The sequence below is a fragment of the Aquarana catesbeiana genome, linkage group LG02, assembly GCF_042186555.1.
Source record: "Aquarana catesbeiana isolate 2022-GZ linkage group LG02, ASM4218655v1, whole genome shotgun sequence".
Classification (NCBI taxonomy): Eukaryota; Metazoa; Chordata; class Amphibia; order Anura; family Ranidae; genus Aquarana; species Aquarana catesbeiana.
Window position 1 is genome coordinate 398,914,662 of NC_133325.1, and position 18,429 is coordinate 398,933,090.

An 18,429-nucleotide genomic window follows, 5' to 3' on the forward strand; every position below is an offset into this window, starting at 1 on the left:
CCCCAGGCAATATATAGATAATAACTTAATCACACTCATAGAAAATTTTAAAACTATGGGAAAAGTGTGGAGCCAATTACCCTTATCGGTAGCAGGCAGGAGTAACCTGATAATGATGGTTTGGATGCCGCAATTAACGTATATATTACATAACTTACATTGGTTTCAGAAGATAGAAATAATCTTCCAAAAGTTAATAGGAAAAAGAAAACGAGCTAGAATAGGATTGAGGGTGCTGCAGCGGCCAAAAGAAGATGGAGGGCTGGAAGTGCCACATCCATGGAGTTATTTCTTAGCATCGCAAATGCAACATCTGAGGGGCTGTAATATCCCAGAGGGGGGAGATAGGAAAAGGGAAATTATGCTTTTAGAAACAAAATACAACTCATTAATAGAGGCCTTGGAGGCCGAATCTTTTTTGTTTAAGACACTCCCTTTTATGTTGATTAAAAAAAACATGGGAAATAAGTAAAAAGATGTTAGGATGCTGGGGCTATACAGAATTTTCCCCTATATGGGATAACAAACATTTAAAGGAAGTGGAAAATGTAGAGAGGAGCAAGGAATGGGAAAGATGTGGTTTGAGGCGACTAGCTCAACTGTATAAAGATACAAACCTTAAGTAATTTCAGGAGCTAAGAGAGGAATATGGTGTATCAAGACAGTCCTTCTATAAACACCTACAAATAAGACATGCGTTAAACACACAATTTAAAGAAAAGCCGTTGGAATGGAGTGAGAGTGTAATTCTTTGTAAAGTAGTAGATGCACGCTTGTCTAGAGGGTTAATATAAGAAAATTATTGTATTATATTCAAAGTGGCAATAGATGGGGGAAAAGGACTCCCTTGTAAATGAAGGTGGGTAGAAGATCTAGGGGTTGTAATGGAGGAACAATGGAGTCATATACTAGAGGCTGGACCAATGGTATATTTGTCCCATCGCAGAGAATCTCGCATTTGATGCTGCTTCATAGATCATATTGTACCCCCGAACGTTATTTCAATATGGGCGAAGATCAGATGCCAGGTGTCCACATTGTGGAGATCAAAGCGGAGATCTCATTCATATGATGTGGAGATGCCCAAAACTATTTAGATATTGAGGGGAGGTTGTGGAATCCATAAAACAGACTTTTGGAGTGGCCCTTGAAGTAGATCCAATTGTGTGTATACTGGGTTATATAGGGGGAGGAGGTATTATTAGGAAAGGGCAGATGGCAATAATCAGATGTCTGTTTTTAGCAGGAAAACTAATAGCGAAGAGATGGACAGCAAGGAGCCCACCGACACATATAGAATGGTTAAAACAAGTAGATATCACAATTAAGAAAGAGAGTGCTGCATATACTAAGAGAAGGAACAACAATGGATTTAAGAGGATATGGGGGACTCTGGCTAAGTAAGGCAAACAACTAAGAAAGGAATAGATAAATGTTAACAATTAGAAGAGATTAATCCCTTCCCCCCTTTTTTTTGAGAGGTATAATTAAAAAATAGAATAACAAGGTTTAAGTGTTTCTTTTTAATGTAGTAAACGAAAATTAAGAAATATAAAGATGTAAAAGTAGTACATTATTTTTTGCGATTATATATGTAAAGTGTTTAGGAGTAAGAAGATGAATCGATGTTTTTTTGTAAAAGGTTAAAAATGTTCAAATAAAAATTACATGATTAAAAAAAAGGCAGTGGACCTCAGGCCTCTTCTGATTCGTAAATAGGAAATGACTAGGAGGCAAGGATGGATGAGAGTCCCTCTATCAAGGAGGGTGGTGCAAAGGGGGGTGAGTGGAGGACTGCAGATGAGAATCCTGAACTAAGCCTCCTTCCACCAGATTAAAAGCGATGCATCTCCTCTCAGGTGGACACAATAAATGAGCAGTTCAGCAGAAAGACTTTCCTTGTGTTTTTTTGGTCATGCCTTTCATGTTGGATGAGGTGCCTACCTATCTCTTATCTGCTGTCCTGGAAGACAATTTGGGAAAGGAAAAGTTTGGCATCAGTCACTTTAGCCTTTGGAAGGTTTATTTTGCTCAAACTGCAGAGAGATGGTTAGGACACAGGTTACACAAAAAATTTGAAAATTGCTCAGATTTTTAGTATCAAGTAATGCAGCTGGCTCTTTAAGAGCAATCAAGCAGGTCAGTTTGGATCTTCTTCTTTCTCTAAATAAAATCCTAGGCCTCCTGACCCATTGCAAGCGGTAAAAGGTACCTTCGTTGATGAGCAGTGAGAACTTCTTGTAATGTACCCTGGCAGCCGCTTCTAACCAGCTCTTCAAGACACTCTTCAGCGCAGAAGCCTTTTCCTAAGATACTCCATACAGGCGGCATCTTTCTGCTTTGCTTCCTCTGGATGTACCCTCCAGCAGGCCAGCTGAAACCACTTAGGCCTTAAACAGAGTCCCCTGGCTGGGGCAACACCCAAGAAAGAAGATCCTTTCACTATGGCATTGGAAAAGCCTTCTAGAAGTCTGCACCAAATATTTCTCACATTTCTCAGCGCACACCACTGGACAAAACGCTCAATGATTGCTAAGGCAGATAAAAATGTATAATTTGCATAATAAAAAAAAAAAATGTGGCATTTTTTAATTTAATTTAATTTTTTTACTAGTCATGGCGGCAATCAGCAGTTTTTAGCAGGACTGCGACATTACTGCGGACAGATCGGTCACCTGACATTTGACACTTTTTTGGGAACCAGTGACATTAAAGTAATCAGTGCTAAAAATATGCACTGTTATTGTGCTGACACTGGCAGGGAAGGGGTTAACATCAGCGGCGATCAAGGGGTTAAATGTGTTCCCCGTTTGTGTTTTCTAACTGTATGGGGACTGTGTGACTGGGGAAACACACAGATCAGTCTTCCTGCTTAGCAGAAACACAGAATCTGTGTGATCTCCCCAGTCAGAATGGAGAGCCACTGATTGGCTCCCCCCGCTGGCCAATGGGGGGGCCAGCGTCAATTACTCTAGGTACACTCCCACACAGTTCCTGAAGGAACTTAGCAAGTAGGTTGTTCCAAACATCCTGGAAAACTAAGCACAGATTTTATGTGGATGTAGGCTGCCTCAAATCCCTCTGTCCCTTCATGTAATCCCAGACAGTCTCGATGATTTTGAGATTAGGGTTCTGTGGGGGCCAAATCATCACTCTTCCAGGTTGTGAAGATAGTTCTTAATAACATTTGGTTGTATGTTTGGGGTCACTGTCCTGCTGCAGAATATATTTGGGGTCAATCACATGCCTTCCTGGTGGTATGACATGATGGATAAGTATGCTGTATAAGCATGAGGAATAAGTATACAGGATCTGCCTGTATTTCTCAGCATTGAGGACACCATTGATCCTGACCAAATCTCGAACTCCATTTGCAGAAATGCAGCCCCAAACTTCCAAGGAGCTTCCACCATGCTCCACTGTTTTCTGCAGACACTCATTACTGTACTGCTCTCCAGCCCTTCCGCAAACAAACTGACTCAAAATATTGCAAATTTTGACTAATCTGTCCAGAGTACCTGCTGCCATTTTTCTGCACCCCAGTTCCTATATTTTAGTGCATAGTTAAGTCACTTAGCCTTATTTCCACATCAGAGGTATGGTCTTTTGCCCGCAGATTTTCAATGAAGACCACTTCTGGACAAACTTCTCCGGATGGGTGTACCTGGGTCCCACTGGTTTCCACCAGTTCTGTGCTGTTGGCACTGCTGGACTTCATCCAATGTCAAAGGGAAGTACTGTATATGTCTTTCATCCGATGCATTAAGTTTCCTTGGCTTACCACTGCAGCTACAGGTCTCAACATTACACATTTTTTGTGTTTCTTCAAAAGAGTTTGAACAGCACATCTTAAAACCCCAGTCTGCTTTAAAATCTTTGAGTAGGAGAGAAATTGCTGATGCAGTAGAACTACCTTTCCTCTTGTTGCTGTGCTCAGTCTTGCCATAGTGTATGACCTGTGACATGAAAATGTCTTCCAGAACTTCACCTAAGTAGCAGAGCTTGGCTGTTCCTCACTCAGTTATAAGCCTCTTAATGATGGGGAAATTGCATATTATATATTTCCTTAGTTACAATTGTCTAGTGGTGTCACAAATATCTAATAATGAAATCCAAGCCCTGGTTAATGGGCCATAAAGGGGCATACAGTAAGTATGGTTTTACCTTAGTTGACTTACACCAAAGGAATGTTATTATTAACTGACCCGCATGTGGCTAAGCACACTTTCTTCTCTACGATTGGCCATTTCCTTACATTAAATTTCTATTCAACAACAGCCAAAACTGGTAAGATCTTAGTCTCATAACAGAGCTGCCATTAGGCATGTGTCTATCTGAATATCGGGCCACACTATCATGGTGGGATTCCATGGCGAAACAGCATCTTTAGTTTAGTATTATCGTTATATGTTCTAATATTATCTGTATCTGTCATTACTTTTAATAAATGTTATACTTATAAGTATTTGTGTGATCTCTTTGCACAAATCAAATACAACCCCAAAAACAAACTATCAGGTGACCGTGATACAAGACCTGCACAGCCGTTTCTGTTTCAGGTAATGACTGTGTTTCAACCTAAATATGAAAATGATGATCATTCTGTAACAGAATCTCTTCCCACACTCTGAGTGCTTCCATCACATACCACTTCCTCCAGTTTGAAGATAGATATCAGATATAGCCGCCTATTGCAGCCAAGAACTAGGCATGACTCGTTTAGCTGCAAAGCTGGAACTCCTTTATTTGAAACTCAGACACATACTTGTATATCCCACAGGAGGACATCCCTCTCCTGATCATATTACTCCAACAATACAACCTGTACACAAGAATATATTTACAACAGACAAATGCTATGAATATTACGTTAATTAGCCACCTGGATGACTCAGAGGTATCATTCCAGGTCAGACTTGCCGGCTTCTAGCTCAGAAAGTACAATACACATTATTACAAGTATAAACACAACTCACAATGGTTTGCTAGCAGACAGACAATAGGTGAGTTAATTAGCACAAATAACAATGGGTGAAAGACCCTTAGGAGGCACACTAGTCCTACTTACAATAAACACATTATAGCAGGCAACCGTAGACAGGTGGCTTGCTGATGACCCAGCTAGGTCTGTCACACATTCCACTCCTGCTTCCCTCCTATTCCCCACCTTCCCATTCTTCCTCCAGGCTGTGTGAGGCTCTCTATTCTCCCTCCTTTTCTACCTACATGGTCGACGGGCCCTGCTTATCACTGGCAGCTCGCCCTTGTGGGTGTCGCCCAAGGTAACATTGGGCCCACACTATGTCCTGTAATTCCCTGTAATGAGTTGGTGTCCCTTTGTTTTGTCCATACTGTAATGCCTATTTTGCTCAGAGCATTCCTGCTATGCAAGTCTACACTTCAAGACCACGACTGTTGTGGCAGCATATGGTTTCATTCCCAGTTAGGACACCCTAAGCAATTTCCTTGTTGCTTAGCACCTATACATTGCTTAGATGTAACAATCTCATTTGATTTTAGGTCATAGGGCTGCGTCCCCATTTTTTTATTAAATGCTCCCGGGCACTCACTTTATTATTATCTGTACAGTTTTCTTGCTGGCTCTTTTGTAACTTGTTATTTTGCCAAATAAATTTGAACAAGAAACTGATGATCATTGGCACCTGCTTGGTATAATTGGTTAATCCTACACCTGACTCTAATTCTACAAAATCCCCGACTTTGTGCAAGTGTATAAATTGTGCAAGTGTAAGGACTGATGCTGATTTGAAGCCAAAAAGGTAGTCACACCAAATATTGATTTGATTTAGATTTTTCTTCTTTTTGCTTACTTTGTAAATTGATAAAATAAATACAATATATATTTTTTACAGCATTTTTTTACAACATTTCTTCACACCTGCCTAAAACTTTTGCACAGTACTGTATATTTATGTATACACATGCACGCATACACACACACAAATTCCCTTTAAAATAAATCAACAAAAAAAGTTCAAAATGTGTATACGTTATATTTAGGACAGCAATAGTGTACTAGAAAAACACTCACATTTGTATCCAAACGCACTCAAACTAGGTAGTGAAAAAAGTTATGGATTTGTGTTAATAAAACATATGGTTGGAAATTATTCTCTGAACTAAAACTCATTCCACGCTGTATTACTTTTTTTTTAAATAAAATTGTATATTTCCCAGTAAAACAGAGAAAGGCAGTCATTATGTTAGGTACAAACAATTTCGGTGTACTGTATGTATGTAAATCTGACGAGAAATGCAAAAGTTAAAAAATAACACACTATTGTGAATGGCCCATTCAACATCTCTCACCGAGTCTTTTTGTATAAATCTTTTTCTATACAGCAAAGAAAAAGCACAATAAATAAAAGTTCCAGGCCACCAAATAAATGGACGAGTACAACAAGAATGTTTGTCTTAACAGTAACTGTAAAATAACTTAAGCTATGTTAAAGATCAGACATAAAGAGGTCTTTAATAAGGACTGTGCTCAATATACTGGATTCAATATGTGACTTTGTACTGAGGCTGGAAGGAGCTATCAAGCTGTAAAGTTGGCCAGATTTTATGGTAACCTGTAAAAATGTGGAACTGAACAGCCCAAGCAATACTGTTCAGAAAATAAAAGGAAAGAGCAGATGCTTTGTCTATTTTTCTTTAAAACACAGCAGACTAAAATACACATATTACTGTGCACTCTTCCTGTAAATGCTACAGATAAAACTACAGTACAGTTAAAAAAAAAAAAAGTGAGAGATTTTAAAAGTTATTTCAATAAGAGAGGTAAATACACTTAAGTTTAAATTCCACGTTGACTTTTAGAGGCAAACCCTGTACCAAACAATGAGCCTTTTGTCTGGATAGTCCTCAGCACAATACTGTTTCACATGAAAGGATGAAAAACAACAATGCAGGTGTCACAGTTCCCTCTCAACACTTCTCTAATTTTGAAACTGCACACTAAATAGACTTCTGTAAGCTTAAAAAAAAAAAAGCTCCCCAGTCCCATAAAAAGTTGTATGATAACGTCCACCACAAACACATGTGGACCAATGTACATATACACCAATTCTGTACAAAGCACATGGCCTCTAAGAAGTATCTTTAGGGTTTATACCATACACCTTCCAGTATTCACTGCAAAAGATAAAAACTGCAAAAAGAAACAATAAAAAAATCAGTCTGGGTTCTTTAGCTTTGTCATATATTACCTTTTAGTAAAGACAGAAATGTCTATTTCATGATTCACTAGAACCCAACACACATGAGGTTTTAAATTACATCTGGTAACCAAGATTAATGGTCCTGCAAAACAAACACATAGTGGAGACTTTATTAAAACTGGAGCAGACCAGTTCAGGAGCAGCTGTGCATGACAACCAATCAGCTTCTATCTTCAGCTTGTTCAGTTAAACTTCAAAATTGAAAGACAGAAGCTGACTAGTTGCCATTAACAGTTGCTCCAGATTCTGAAGCAACTGGAACATGCAATGTCTTCTCGGCAGTAAAAGAAACCTACGTGCCTGCTTGCAGTTTTCTTTGTAATCTACACTTGAGACACATGCGATTTGTCACAGCATTCCTGTCCCAGCGCTTCCATTATAGCGTTTCTGTCATAGCATGTTCAGTCATAGCGTGTTTCTGTCATAGCATGTTTCTGTCATAGCATGTTTCTGCCATAGCACGTTTCTGCCATAGCATGTTCTGTCTAGCATATCGGTGCCATGCAGTTATGGCATGTTCACCGGTAGCCGTTTCATTTTCATTTGTTTTTCATGTCTCATCGTACCATTCGTTCAGGTTTCTTTAAATACCTGTGTTTAGTTAGCTAGTACTCACATCTCAGGATCTGTCACATCTACAGATTCATACAGGCTGAGGTTTCATTTTTTAAATGATTGTTGACCACAATCTTCTCACTCGTATACCATACGTCATACGATGTACATTCATTTCATTACACCTGTACAACTACCCACCACAGTCTGTGGGTACATTAGCCCAGAGTGTTCAGTTTTAATTACCTGTCTTTGTGCTGCAGGTTACCCGGGCTCACTTACTACATACACTAGGATGGGGGTCATCAGGTTCATTCACGCGTTGCAGTCTTATCATCACTGGTAAACGTCCTCATACTTAGGTAGGCACAGAGGGGTGTTGTTCTCATATCTGGTTGTTTGTTGTCACGATCGCTAGTTTGTGTTTCCTTAGGTTGGGCCTGCCGCACATTTCAGAAGCGATTATTTCAGGAAGGGAAGGCAGAACGCTTTGGATTGTTGTTTTCAATTCCATCCCAGCTAGTCCCATTCACCAGCATGGAGCATGTTCTGGGCACTATTCTTAATTCAGATTCATGTTGGCTAAATATGCTCTCCACGGCCTGTTACGGTTGCAAGACAGGATGGAGGGGATCGAAGCTTGCTTGGTTAGAGGCAGGGTGTCAGCGCACCCCCAGCTCCTGCTCTTCCTACATTCCACAGGCAAGGTCGGCATCCCCTTAGTCCATCGATCTTGACAAGCCTTCTGGTTTAATATGTCTGAGCCAAGTAATGTTTCTTTGATGGGGCTGTGTAGGAATCTCCCATCCCCGGTCTTCAGTCAGCCCCTGCTGGAGGAATTTTTTCAGAGTCTTCCACATGTAGTATCTTGGCTTCAGCAGACAGTCATGCTTTCATTGTCGATAAGTTACTGGAAGGCAGTAATTTCCAAGTGGTGCTTAGTCCGGTTCTGTCACCATCATTCTGAAGGTGGAGGGTCGGCCCACCGAGGTGTCCAGTGACAAGATTCCGATATAGTTTTTAATTTTGACTCTTTCCTGCAGAAGTATTTTCATCAAAGTACTTGTCCGTGGACCTGGTGTTTCAGCACTTTCTACAGTTGGGGGGGTATTGGCTGTCTAGCTGATTTTACCTATGCTTTGAAGCTACTGCCACCAGACCTGCCCATTGGTATGGCATGGTATATGGCGCAAACATAATTTCACCACCAGGTTAACCTTCGGTTCAAAAGCAGTCCTTGCTTAGTTGTCACCTTTGCCGAGCACTCCATTGGATTTTGGGTAACTGCAGGGGTCAGGGGGTTTATTCATTTAGTTAATTCCTGTTGTGTGAAGACACTAGTTACCGCCCAGGCATCGGCAGTCTCTCTCAGGGTGGGTGCTGAGCCAACGTCCCCTGATTGCAAACAAAGTAGTAGCTCCGGGCCAAAAAAATCATCATTATTTTTGGTTTCACCGTTGGCTCTAATCTCCTGTTTGTGAGGTTGCCTGGAGAACTGGTCAAATACGTCAGACCATTCATTTCTGGTCCGATCCCCTGCCTGTTTAAAGGGGGAGGGGCTCTCAGTCATTTTTTTGGGAATGCTTTATCAGGACATGAGAATTATCCCTCAGGATAAAGTCTAGCCTTCTTCCCCGTTTTTAGGACTCCGACTCGGTTGCCGGGTCACGAGCAGAAGCACTGCTAAAATACACATACACACATATATATATATATATATATATATATATATATATATATATATATATATATATATATATTTATTTATATATTTTTTTTCTATTAAACCCAAAACCAAAAATGAATTATATTGCAGCTTATCAGTCATTAGATGTGGTGGCTGTATCAGTTCTCTTATCTTTTCTTTGGCTTGTCTCCCTCTGTTTTCACCTGGTGATCTGGGCAGTAACACACCTCTGATATTAGTGAAATAAAGTCTTGATTTAGTTCGGAAAGGCATCAGTGTGTGGCCCTACAACATCAGCAAGCATGCACAGACCGGAAGTTAAGGTTTTCCACTACATTTATTGATGCTAATGTATCTCTTAAGGGGGCAAGTATATGTATTAAAGAGGAAATGATCCTATGTGTACTGGGTTGCAGTGCATCTACATTGTAAGTGGATTTATTGCTTTTTTTAAAAATACATTTAGGCTGATTTTTAAGGCTTACTGCGCAATGAGGTTTGTTTTCTATTCTCTGAGCTAAAACCACTGTGGAACCAGTGGTGGTAGATGATGTGCAATAAATAATGCTGATGGTGAAGGAGAACTTGGTGTAAAGCAAAGTTGAAGAGAATAACCCTTCTGATGGCATAAGGAGTAGTGGCCATGCGTAACCACTTCAGCCCCGGAAGGATTTACCCCCTTCCTGACCAGAGCACTTTTTACAATTTGGCACTGCTAATTGCGCGGTCATGCAATGCTGAAATGGAAAAAGACCAAAAATTTTGAAAAAAATGATATTTTCTACTTTTTGTTATAAAAAAAATCCAATAAACTCAATTTTAGTCATACATTTAGGCCAAAATGTATTCGGCCACATGTCTTTGGTAAAAAAAATGTCAATAAGCGTATATTTATTGGTTTGCGCAAAAGATATAGCATCTACAAGCTAGGGTACATTTTCTGGAATTTACACAGCTTTTAGTTTATGACTGCCTATGTCATTTCTTGAGGTGCTAAAATGGCAGGACAGTATAAAACCCCCCCAAATGACCCCATTTTGGAAAGTACACACCCCAAGGAAATTGCTGAGAGGCATGTTGAGCCCATTGAATATTAATTTTTTTTGTCCCAAGTGATTGAATAATGACAAAAAAAAAAAAAAAAAAATTACAAAAAGTTGTCACTTAAGGATATATTCCTCACACAGGCCGTGGGCATATGTTGAATTGCACCCCAAAATACATTCAGCTGTTTCTCCTGAGTACGGGGATACCACATGTGTGGGACTTTTTGGGAGCCTAGCCGTGTACGGGGCCCCGAAAACCAATCACCGCCTTTAGGATTTCTAAGGGTGTAAATGTTTGATTTCACTCCTCACTACCTATCACAGTTTTGAAGGCCATAAAATGCCCAGATGGCACAAACCCCCCCAAATGACCCCATTTTGGAAAGCAGACACCCCAAGCTATTTGCTGAGAGGCATGGTGAGTATTTTGCAGCTCTCATTTGTTTTTGAAAATGAAGACAAGAAAAAACATTTTTTTTTCTTTTTTCAATTTTCAAAACTTTGTGACAAAAAGTGAGGTCTGCAAAATACTCACTATACCTCTCAGCAAATAGCTTGGGGTGTCTACTTTCCAAAATAGGGTCATTTGGGGGGTTTTGTGCCACTTGGGCATTCCATGGCCTCCAAAACTGTGATAGGCAGTGAAGAGTGAAATCAAAAATTTACGCCCTTAGAAAGCCTGAAGGCGGTGCTTGGTTTTCAGGGTCCCGTACGTGGCTAGGCTCCCAAAAAGTCTCACACATGTGGTATCCTCGTACTCAGGAGAAGCAACAGAATGTATTTTGGGGTGTAATTTCACATATTCCCATGGCATGTTTGAGCAATATATCATTTAGTGACAAATTTGTGCAAAAAAAAAAAAAAAAAAATTGTCTCTTTCCCGCAACTTGTGTCACAATATAAAATATTCGATGGACTCGACATGCCTCTCAGCAAATAGCTTGGGGTGTCTACTTTCCAAAATGAGGTAATTTGGGGGGATTTTGAACAGTCCTGGCATTTTATGCACAACATTTAGAAGCTTATGTCACACATCACCCACTCTTCTAACCACCTGAAGACAAAGCCCTTTCTGACACTTTTTGTTTACATGAAAAAATTATTTTTTTTTGCAAGAAAATTACTTTGAACCCCCAAACATTATATATTTTTTAAAGCAAATGCCTAACAGATTAAAATGGTGGGTGTTTTTTTTTTTCACACAGTATTTGCGCAGCGATTTTTCAAACGCATTTTTTTGGGAAAAAAACACACTTTTTTAAATTTTAATGCACTAAAACACACTATATTGCCCAAATGTTTGATGAAATAAAAAAGATGATCTTAGGCCGAGTACATGGATACCAAACATGACATGCTTTAAAATTGCACACAAACGTGCAGTGGCAACAAAATAAATACATTTTTAAAACCCTTTAAAAGCCTTTACAGGTTACCACTTTAGATTTACAGAGGAGATCTACTGCTAAAATTACTGCCCTCGATCTGACCTTCCCCGTGATACCTCACATGCATGGTGCAATTGCTGTTTACATTTGACGCCAGACCGACGCTTGCGTTCGCCTTAGCGCGAGAGCAGGGGGGGACAGGGGTGTTTTTTGTTTTTTGTTTTTTTCTTTATTTTTTTTTGCTTTTTTATCTTATTTTTAAACTGTTCGTTTCATTTTTTTTTTTAATCATTTTTATTGTTATCTCAGGGAATGTAAATATCCCCTATGATAGCAATAGGTAGTGACAGGTACTCTTTTTTGAAAAAATTGGGGTCTATTAGACCCTAGATCTCTCCTCTGCCCTCAAAGCATCTGACCACACTAAGATCGGTGTGATAAAATGCTTTCCCAATTTCCCAATGGCGCTGTTTACATCCGGCAAAATCTAAGTCATGAAATGCTCGTAGCTTCCGGTTTCTTAGGCCATAGAGATGTTTGGAGCCACTCTGGTCTCTGATCAGCTCTATGGTCAGCTGGCTGAATCACCGGCTGCATTCTCAGGTTCCCTGTTGAGACAGGAGAGCCAGAGAAAAACACAGAAGACGGTGGGGGGGGGGCATTCCTTCCCACTGCTTGTAAAAGCAGTCTAGAGACTAATTAGCCGCTAGGATTGCTTTTACATGAAAGTCGACCGCTGGCTGAAAAGAATGATACCAAGATGATACCTAAACCTGCAGGCATCATTCTGGTATAACCACTCAAAGTCTTGAATGGCGTACCTGAAGACAAAAAAACAATAAAACACAGTAAACAGTAAAGTATAAAAAATTGAATACCTGAAAAGTAAACATGAGGAGGCGCATGCGCGGATGCCTGAGAGGTTAGATATGCCTGCTTAGAGCTCCGCTCCAGGGCCGTTTTCGCGGGAGGACTACAGGTCCCAGAGACGCCGAAAAGCATCAAAATCACCTGGCACTTACCTGTAAAGCACTCAGGTACTATAAGAATGGTTTTGAAAGGCACCAAATCTAAAATTAAGTCTGGTAGCATTAAGGAAACACCGGCCCGTCAGTTATCCAAGATGGCGGCGGCAGTTACCTCACAGCCCAGCACCTCACATACTGCCAAACCACTGAAACTCAATACAAACACCATAGATTTTTCTGGAGAGTCTGATACAGACATAGGAGATTCACAAACAGCATTACAAACGGATTTATTTAAAAAATTTGAGCGAATATTACAAAAAGCCCTGAAACAGACGTCAGACCACATAACAGATAAATTAACAAGGGAAATTAGAGACCTGGGGCAAAGAACAGCTGAGTTAGAAATAAGGATGGATGATCTGGAAAGTCAAACACAGCAACATGAATCAGAATTTATGAACCTGAAAGAAGAAAATGCTGTATTACAGTCACGTTTAGAGGACCAAGAGAATAGGGATCGCAGGGCTAACTTGCGGGTTAGAGGTATCCCTGAGAATGTCCTTGATGTTCAAGCCACTATTACTGCACTATTTCAAGAACTACAACCTGATATTCCAATTGAGAGATTAGAAATGGATAGAGTACATAGAGCTTTAGCTCAACGTAGAATAAATGGCCCTCCTAGGGACATAATTGCTAAAATGCATTATTATCGCACTAAAGAACAATTGCTTGCAGCAGCCAGAGGAAAGGATTCTCTCACCTTTCAGGGTCATGTATATCAGCTTTTTGCAGACCTTTCTCCTATTACAGTGGCAAAAAGACGTGCACTTAAACCCCAGTTACAAGTACTTCAACGTCATCAAATTACTTATCATTGGGGTTTTCCTTTTTCGCTCAGATTTACACATTTAGAAACTAAATATATATGTCGCTCTTCAGAGGAATTGCAGTCAGCCTTGATTGAGTTGGGCCTAAAGGACCAGGATTCACCTAAAGATTTACCACGCAGAAGGTCAGCCTCAGGTTCACCTCAGCAAAATGCAACAGGAGTACATAACTCTTCCACCTCTTCGCGTCAACATCTACATAAGCGAGGCCGTTTTGACAACTCTTCCCCTAATAATGAAGACTCAATGGACTGATATATATGTTTTTTTTTTCTTATATATATCTGTTAAAGAATGTTTTCTATTTGACTCTTCAGTAATATATTATAACCTATTTCAGTGAACCCACTATTCACTATATCAAGGTTTCAGGTTTTTGGACTTCCAGTCTAAATCTTGTTTTTAATGTCTATGCCATCCATAACTTTTTTGTGTGAAAATATATTTTTTGTTCCCCTCCCCCCCCCCCCTTTTTTTTTTTTTTTTTTTTTTACAAACTTTTTACTAATAATTTTTTTGATTACACTTTGGTACTTGGATATGACCAGCACTTAATATCCTATCTGTTAATAAAGTGTATGCGTATGTTCATATATGCATGTATACATAAGTGTATGGATGTATATGTGTTTGCATGTATATATATATATATATATATATATATATATATATATATATATTTTTTTTTTTTTTTTTTTATTATGTATATATGTATGTATAAATATATATATATATATATTATCTTTTTTTTATTTATTTATTTATCTATTTATTTATTTTTATTTATTTATTTATTTATTTATTTATTTATTTTTAATTTATTTACTTTGTATATGTGTATGTATATGTATGTATTTGTGTGTATGTGCATGTGTATGTATATGTGTATGTGTATGTGTGTAATTATGTGTAGGTGTATGTATGTATGTACGTATATGCGTATGTATATGTATATATATATGTATATGTATGTATATGTATGTGTGTATGTATGTGTGTATTTATAATATATATATAAATTCATTTATTTATATATTTATTTATTTATTTATTTAAAATTTTTTTTTTTTTTTTATTAATTTATTTATTTACTCAATTTTTAGTATCATATGTATATATATTTTTTTTTTTTTTTTTTTTTTTTTTTTTTTTACTTATTTATTTATTTTTTTTATTTCTTGCCACGATTATTATATAAATTAACAATCTTAAGGCCGGTAGCGATTTAAATAATTTAGTTTGCCTAAGATTGCGTCTAATATTATAAGTTATAGTAGTATATTTTTATGGAGCTGTGGTTCTCCGGCGAAGTTCGTCCTTTCGGAATTTCTTGTTGCCCCCCTCTCCATCCTCAGATTCTCGCTGCTATTATGTGGGAGTCTGCGGATGGTTTTGGAGCCTCTTGGAGTCTTTTGATTACTCCTCCAAGTTGCTCCCTTACCCTAGCATTTTGCTTTTCTTTATACTTAATATGTTATCATATTGGGGTTACTCGATTGCTAATTATTCTCTCCTATTCTGTCCTTTCTTTTCCTTTTCTTTCTCTCGGGGTGGTGTCCTCGACTCTAGTTATTAATTGTATTTCATATGGTGTGATAGTCATCTTTGTTCTATTATGGCCCCGATAAATATTCTATCCTTGAATGTTCAAGGATTTAATATTCCGCATAAACGCACAAAAGCAATGAGATCTTTCTCAGCCAAGAAGGCACACATTATTTGTCTGCAGGAAACTCACTTTACAGATAAAGCTACTCCTAAATTTCTCTCCCCCTCTTATCCACAATTTTATACTGCCTCAACCACAGTTAAACAACGAGGGACTCTTATCGGATTTCATCGTTCTATGCCATTTACCCTTTTAACTCAACTAAAAGATCCGGAGGGAAGATACTTACTTCTCGCAGGATACATATTGGATATGGCTGTCACAATAGTATCATATTATGCACCAAATAAGAAACCAGAATCCTTTTTGTCCCATCTTTTCCAAATTGTAGAAACCCACAAATTTGGCACTGTAGTTTTATGTGGAGACTCAAATACAACAGTTTTCCCCTTCTTAGATAAGTCTCCGCCGGCACCCGTCAATAGGTCTACTAATGTAACCCTTCAACATCTACTTACTAAACATGGTTTGGTGGATACATGGCGAGAGCTTAACCCTACTAGTAGACGTTTTACACATTATTCCTACCCACATAAATCATTCTCACGCATTGACCATATCCTAATCCCTTATAGCATGACCCCTGAAATTTTATCTTCAAACATCCTACCCTTTACATGGACAGATCATTGTGCGATATGCACATCCATTGCATCTACTATACCCAGATCCCACGATACTAATTGGTGTATTAATGACTCCACATTAACCCACCCTTCCCGTCGTAGTGAAATTGAAATTGCGCTAAAAGATTATTTTTCCTCCAATGATACCGGAGATACTTCTGACACCACGTTGTGGGAAGCTCACAAAGTGGTTATTCGTGGTAGACTAATACAACAAGCTACAAACCTCAAAAGAGAACGTAAACTTTTGTTTGCAAAGTTGGAAGATAACTTTAACTCTTGTCATTCCGCCTTTCAATCATACCCGAATGCCATTAATAATACTAAATTAGACAAAGCGCGTCTTGATCTAGATTTATTTTTAACTGACTCAGCAGACAAACTTATACGTAAACGACAACACATTCAATACCTTAATGCCAACAAACCCACCACCTCCTTGGCAAGAAATTTGAAATCAATAGATCAAATACGGACCCCTATACGACTGAAAACGTCAAGTGATGCGTACACTAGCAATCCAATTAAAATATTAGAAATATTTCGATCTAATTTAGCTAAAGTGTATTCCTATACTCATGATTTTAATCAAACCAATGCAGATACTCTTTTCTCCAATATCAAACTCCCTACTCTAGCTATTGAACAACGAGAGAGACTCGAGTGTCCTATCACAAATATTGAAGTTCAGAATGCTATAAAAAGTTTGAAACTTCATAAAAGACCGGGCCCCGACGGGTTTTCGGCATCATATTATAAAAATTTTGAACACATCCTAACTCCAGTCTTGACTAGAGCCTTCAATTCTATCTTAGCAGGACACTTATTTCAATCTGAAACATTAAAATCTATTATAGTTATGATTCCCAAACCCCGTTCAGATACTACCTCTTGGACTAATCATCGCCCTATATCTCTACTCAATTTAGATATTAAGTTGCTTGCTAAGATATTGGCATCTAGATTGAATATTATTATAGGTCAACTCATACACAGGGACCAAACGGGTTTTATGCCCAAGAGACAAGCAGGAGATAATATAAGAAGATCCCTTTTACTCATCCATGCAGCTAAATCCAGACGCATCCCAACCTGCCTCTTATCTTTAGACATCAAAAAAGCATTTGATTCAGTCACCTGGCCTTATATGCAGTATATGCTTCAAAAATGGGGTTTCGGAATACATTTTCTGACTTGGGTTTCCTCTCTTTATAACAATCCGAGGGCTTATATTAAATATGCCGGATACAAATCGACAGTGTTCGATATTAGAAGAGGCACGAGACAAGGCTGCCCCCTTTCCCCGTTGCTTTTCGCTCTGCTTATAGAACCTTTAGCACAACTAATCAGATCTAATCCAGACATCAAAGGTATTGAATTGGGTGGTTATCAACATAAGCTTTGTCTTTTTGCTGACGATATTCTTATTTTTTTATCACATCCCCATATTTCCGCCCCTAATCTTCTTAACGTACTTGATAAATTTGCACATATTTCCGGGCTCTTTGTAAACCCCGTTAAATCAAATGCGCTAAATATATCTTTACCACTATCAGAGCTTCAACAGGCTCAAATTTCCTTACCATTTAATTGGGTCTCTCATAAATTACCATACTTAGGAGTATATCTCACATCCTCACTTTCTGATCTTTTTGCAGTTAATTATCTACCCCTATTGAAACAAACCACAGGCCTCATGAAACAATGGTCCTCTCTCCCATTGTCATGGTTGGGACGGATAAATACTATAAAGATGACGTTATTACCGAAATTTTTATACCTATTTAGGGTACTTCCGATTTCTATACCATCATATTTCTTTAGAATTACACAAAGTAAAGTGTTGTCGTTCATCTGGGGTAACATTAAACCCCGTATATCTAAATCCACTCTGTACCTTAGCAAAACATGTGGGGGCCTGGGGTTACCAAACTTTTCCTCTTATTACCATGCTGCACAAATTTCAATTTTAACTAAATACCATTCTAGGGAAGAAATACCCCTTTGGGTAGCTATTGAATCTATTGATAGCGACCCCATATCTGTAGCCAATTTGTTATGGATGCAACCTAGAGATAGATCTCATCTATTTAATCCCATTACAAAACATTCATTAACTATTTGGGATAAGTTTAGTAAAATCCATATGCTTCAATCTATGCACAATCCCCTTCTTTCTTTTCTAGGGAACCCAGCTTTCTATCCGGCTTGGAAATTTCCAAAGTCATTTTCAGCTTGGTCCTCTACAAACTTGGTCAGATTATATAAGCTAGTCTCTAACGATAAATTTCAAACATTCTCTACTTTATGTGATAACAATGAATTACCTTGTAATGAAATATTTCGTTATTTACAA

At 38.5% G+C, this 18,429-nt stretch overlaps 1 protein-coding gene across 1 annotated transcript in view; it reads right to left on the reverse strand.

The window, feature by feature from the left end:
- Window positions 1-18,429, reverse strand: part of BRIP1 (BRCA1 interacting DNA helicase 1) — a 670,966-nt gene that overhangs the window by 526,034 nt on the left and 126,503 nt on the right. The window lies entirely within an intron of this gene.